The sequence below is a fragment of the Plasmodium gallinaceum genome (genome assembly GCF_900005855.1).
Source record: "Plasmodium gallinaceum strain 8A genome assembly, contig: PGAL8A_v1_86, whole genome shotgun sequence".
In the NCBI taxonomy this organism is placed as follows: domain Eukaryota; phylum Apicomplexa; class Aconoidasida; order Haemosporida; family Plasmodiidae; genus Plasmodium; species Plasmodium gallinaceum.
In genome coordinates this window covers 5,868-12,180 of record NW_021628249.1, presented here as the reverse complement: position 1 = coordinate 12,180, position 6,313 = coordinate 5,868, and the positions used below count along the sequence as shown (strand labels likewise).

At 18.8% G+C, this 6,313-nt stretch overlaps 3 annotated features.

Annotated features, from left to right (window-relative positions):
- Window positions 1-139: 139 nt before the first annotated feature.
- Window positions 140-561: a repeat region.
- A 272-nt stretch (window positions 562-833) lies between these two features.
- Window positions 834-1,402: a repeat region.
- A 4,011-nt stretch (window positions 1,403-5,413) lies between these two features.
- Window positions 5,414-6,116: a repeat region.
- The last annotated feature ends 197 nt before the right edge of the window (window positions 6,117-6,313 follow it).

Sequence of the window (6,313 nt, the reverse complement as noted above, 5' to 3'; positions counted from 1 at the left end):
TGAAAGGAAGGAAATAAAAAAAAAATATATTTATTTTTTTTTGGAAGAGAAAGGAGATTTCATTGAGAGAGAGATTTTTTTTTAAAAAAAGATAATAATGTTTATATAGAAGATTTTAATTTGCATAATATTTATATTTTTAATCTGTGGGAGAACATTTTATGCATATAACAATAAAATTTTCACGTAATCAATATTCATATAATTTTTTTGCATTTTTACTAATTATTTATGCTTATTAATTCAACAGCATTAGTTTAAATTGCTGAACATAACTCATAACAAAGAAATAATTAATTTACATTTAATTAATAGTTAATATTCAATAAGGATTTAAATTTTTAATAAAAATAAGGATTTTCATTAAAGTAAATAAATACCTATTAAAATCAAAGAATTCTTAACGAAGTAGAGCGCATAAATAAGAATCACTCGTTCAAAGTATTGAAAAATATATATAAATACAACAAAATCGTAGAGACACCTCTACTTGCTTTTTATTAATTTGTTTATTCAGTACTCTAGTAAAATCACCAAACATCCAGTTAATAAATCAGTGTGTATGACCAATTTCGTATTCTTCATTTAAGTAATCCTTCTATTTTCCAAAAAGTTTAATAAAGACTTTTATTAACCCACTGGGTGTTCGGTAACTTTGCTAGAGTACTGGTTAATAAAAGGCTTGATTAAACTTTTTGGAAAATAAAAGGACTAGTTAAATGAAGTATACGAAGTTGGTCATGTATATACGCACAAAAATAAAAAAAATTGATGATTTTTTTTTTGTTTGTACTTTTTAAAAAGAAAGTACAAAGACTGTCAGGAAAAGAATATTTGATAAAAAAATGTAAATATAGTCAGGAAAAATTGATTAAAAAAAAAAATCAATTTTTTAAAATATAAAAAAAAAATAATAAAAATAAAAAAAAAAAAAAAAGATTTTTTTTTTTTAAAATGAGGAATTAAAGGAAATATTTTTTATGATGAATTTTGAAAAAAGAAAATTTAATACATATAGCAATAAAATATTCATGTAATTAATATTTATATAATTTATTCTGTTTTTGTTAATAATTATTTGTGTTTGTTAATTCAACAGCAATATAAAATAATTGCTGAATATAACTCATAATAAATAAACTAGTAATTATAATTAATTAATAATTAATGTTAAATAAGTATTTAAATTTTTAATAAAATAAGGATTTTTTATTAAAGTAAATAAATGCTTATTGAAATAAAAGAATGCTGAACGACGTAGATTATAATTAAAGATCACTCTTTCAAAGCATATAAAATATATATAAATATACAAAAATCGTAGAGGTACCTCTACATGCTCTTTATTAAATGGTTTGTTCAATACAATAGTAAAGTCCCCGAACACCCAGTTAATAAAACACACAGAGACAATTGATAGTTACTTTCATCATCATCTTTATTTAACTAATATAATGAATAAAATTTACTTAACAGTATTATCTCAAATAGCTGAAATGGTATTTTTTATTAGTGTTCCTACATAACTCTAATAATACTTCATTCAAAGATTTAGAATAATAGCTTTTCATTTTCCTTTATGCACTAATAGAAAATCTATGTTTACTCTTTTTTTTTTTATACATTTATTTCTCAAGAACAATGGAATATTTTAGAGTTGTCTTCTTAGTTCCTTTTTATTTTGCGTTATATGAGTTTTATCAGTAAAATAGTTGATATCCAATTTATCATGTATCTTTATTTTCTCTTTTTTTTCGATTTTACTATCGATATACATGTATGTAATTCTCATTATTCATCATAATTGATTTATAAATGGAATGTTTAAAGACTTTGCTAGATTAATGAACAAATAAGGAAAACGTAGAATAGCCTCTACTATTTTTAGTTATTGTAAGGAATATTTTCTTTATAAATAATTAAAATTTATACGTTACTTTATATAGCATAAACGAAATAGTTTAAATATATAATACTTTTAATTCTTTATGTAAAAATATGTTAATTAATTGTTTTTACTATTCTAAACATAATACATATATTACAAAGTGTATTTATTTTATTTAATAAGAATTTCTTCTTATTTTCATTAAAATACAAATCCTTATTACAAAAACAATTTATATGCAAAATAGCATTTTTTATAAACTAATAATTTTTCGTTATAGGTTAAAAATTTTTTTTCAAAGATATGTACTCATTAGAGGATCAACAAAAAAAAATTTTTCTTTTTACGTTCTTTTAAACAAGTGGAAGAGGAAATATATCTATTTACTTTTTTTTTTAAAACAAAAATAGAATATTATTAAAAAAAAAATTACAAAAAAAAATTAGTTATTTTTCGATTATGCTTCCTCTTATCTAAATATACATTTTTGCTTATTGGAATGTTAGACTTCTTCATAAAAAGGTATAATACATAGCTAACTTATCACTTATAATTTACTGTTATTTTCTAAAACGTTAATCAAATTAACTAATAAATTCTTACTTCAACTTCATCTTCTTCATTATTTATTTGCCCATATACATTTAGTGTTACTCTTTCATTTACTGATCTTTCTACACTGTCATCTACATCTAATATTATTGCTCTTTCATCTATTTCTTCATCTATATCTTCATATTCAATGTCTGCATATCCTGAATCTACTGATTCAACTTCTATCATTAGGTCATCATATATTGCTCTTCCCTGGATATATTATACAAATAAAATTAATGTAAAATAATATCAATTTTTATTAATGAAATAATTACATAAATATGATAAGTAAATAAAAATTTTTCATATTATTTTATATTACTCTAAGTCTGTAAGTATAAATGATAGTGTAAAATATAAAAAATAATTTTATGGAAAGAATTAATGCAAGAATAACCCAATAAATACTATCAACACTATTACTATTATTATTATTATTATTATTATATTCTGAAATATTAGAACTAGCTGAAGTATAACTTGCAATTGTTGTATATATTGTATCATTTAACTGTCTCATTCCTAAAATTCTTGTACTTGTTTTTTATACAACAAAAGTATTATAAAAATTTTACAATACATTTGTTTTTTTTCCATATTAAATTGATACATTCTCAAGTTTATAATAAAAACTTTAATAAGAATTCATTCACAATTGCTAATAAATATAAACAATGACATTATATTTTCTTCTAGATAATATTAATTTTTCTAACTATATGAAAATAAAATATACAATCAAAATTGCTTTCAAATATCAATTATCTAAGTTATTAATCTCTTCTCTAATTTATTTTATAGCATACGTAAAATTTTAATTAATTAAATCTAAGTAAATAATTAGTGAGGAAGTCAATTTATTTTTATGAAAATGCTTAAATTAAGTTTAGCATAATTAATAATTCCATATATGAAAAATATACTACTTAAGTACTAATTTATTTTTTTTTTTAATTTTTTGTGTATTAATGAAGAGGTCAATATTTATATTTTTTGAATGCTATATATTTTTAATACAGAAATAATTGTGTACTTTGACAAATGAATTATATTTATTATGCTAGGCATATAATTTTAGAATAAAAAAAAAAAATTTTACACAAACAAAAAATAATAAAACTCTAGTGATTTATGATAATCATATTACCCCTCAAATAATAGAAAATTTTATTTTTATATTGATGAATTTTATTAGTAACAGTTTAAAGGTATTATTTCAAATAAAAAATATATGAGCAAAAGAAAAAAAATTTATAACAAAAATTAGCTTTTTTGCATGCATAAATATTTTTTATAAGTAAATCTTAATAAATTTAATTGTTATAAAAAAATAATTGACTCGGAAAAAATAGGAAAAAGAATATAATAAAAAAAAAAATCTATAAAAAAAAAGGTGAAAGAAAAAATAATAGAAAAGAAAAATTGAATATAAAGAAAAAAAGATAAAAAAAATGAAAAAAAAATATTGCATTTGGAGAAATTATATTTTACAATTATAAAAGATATAATAATTAAAAATATAACTTAGTATAATATAAATTATAGTTATAAAACTAATAATAATGCTTCAAAAAAGAATGAATAGCATTGTGATATAATAATAAATTTTTAGCTATAAAAATATGATAAATGTAATTTTTAATCCCATAAAATCAATAATATTTTTATAAGTAATAACTTATAAAAATAAAAATGATTATACAATTTAATTTATTACAGTAGTTATAATGAAATTTATTTAATTAATAATATCATTCTTATTCTACCAACGGCTTAATTAGTAAATTTTATTTTGATATCGATATAAAGATGCAACTGAATATAATGAGTTTCAAAAACAAAAATGTAATATAAATTATTTGCATGTCCTCACATTTTGTATATAAATTAAAAACAACGTAAAAATAAAAAAAAAAAATATTTTTATGTAAAGCAAAAATTTATTGCTTGCATCTGAATCATTTGTATAAAATTCATCAACTTAATGATAATAATAGCACTATTAATAGTAGCTAGAACATACATATATCAAAGATTTATACGTTATAAATCATGTGAGATATTTATTATTTTTATTTTCTAAGAAGTATATGTATTTAATTAAATATAATATATAATTAATATTAATGTTGATATTAGCTTTAATTAGCAAATATTTTATATTTAGAATTTTTTGAATATTTGAATACATCTGAGTTGTTTTAATGTACTAAATATTTTTTTTTTTTTAAATATATAACAATTTTATTTTAAAATATAAAAAAGAAATTTTATATTTTTCTTTTAGAGAAGCTTCTTAGTCTGAATATTGAAAAAAACATAAATGATTTGACAGGGACTACAGTACACTATAAAGATATATATATTTTAAAAATAAAATAATGATGTAATGTTACGTAGATTATTTTTTATTTAAATGATATACATATATACAAAAGTTAAAAAATTCATCTACTATTTAATATAGAAAATCATAATATTTTGCATAAATAAATTGTTAAAGTTGTGATTTCTTGAGTTACAAATAATCTACGTTTTAAATTATTTGCAAGAATTTTAGGATAAAATCCATGGAAGACGTTAGAAATTTATTACATGGAAATGTAATTATTTTGTTATGTATATAAAATTTTCAACAAGTATATTAATATGTCAATTTTTATTTTTAAAAAATAGATTTTAACATATTTATATAATAAAGAAATAATAATAAAATAGTAATATGAACTTACTGATCCAAAAGAAAGTGAATTGAAAAATATGCAAACATAAAATACTTTATTTTTTTAAAATTATAGATTTTTTATTAAGAAAAAACAATTTTAAATGTATAAGTAATGATGTGATACTTATTTTATCTGTATGAGCAGTGAAATTTGTTTCGTTTTTATTATATAGGTTTATATTTTAGTGAAATATGTAAACGACTGGTTAATAAAAAGCTTCATTAACCTTTTTGGCTATAAAAGGACTAGCTATGTGAAGAATACATAGTTAGTTGTGCTAACTAAAAAAAAAAAAAAAAAAAAATTATTGGATTTTTTTTTTGAGAAATGTTTCTTTCGAAAAAGATAAAGATAAAAAAAAAAAAATAAAAAAAAGATTTAATTTTTTTTTTTAGAGAAGAAAAAAAAATCAGAGACAGAGAGATTTTTTTTAAGAAGATAATGATATTTTTGTAAAGTGTTTAATTTGCATAATATTCATATTTTGAATTTGTGAGAAAGAAAATTTTATACATATGAAGATAAAATTTTCATGTAATTAATATGCATATAATTTATTTGCATTTTTAATAAGTATTTGTGTTTTGTTAATTCGACAGCAATATAAAATGATTGCTGATTGTAACTCGTAATAAATAAACTAATAATTATAATCAATTAATAGTTAATGTTAAATAAGTGTTTAAATTTTTAATAAAATAAGGATTTATTTATTAAAGTAAATAAATACTTATTGAAGCAAAAGAATGCTGAACGAAGTAGTTTATGATTAAAGATCATTCGTTCAAAGCATATAAGAATATACATAAGTATAAGAAAATCGTAGAGTCATCTCTACATGCTCTTTATTAATTGGTTTGTTTAGTACTCTAGCAAAGTCTCCGAACATCCAGTTAATAAATCAACGACTGATTTTTAGTCTAATATTGGATCTTTATATAATTGTATATTAAATAAATATATTTAATTAGAAAAAAAAGATACATATTTATAACATAAATTTAAAATTATGTAAATCACTATAAATGTCATTAATTAACAAATTAATAAATCATAATATGACTGAAAAGAAAATTAATGAGTTATTACATTAAAAAAAAAA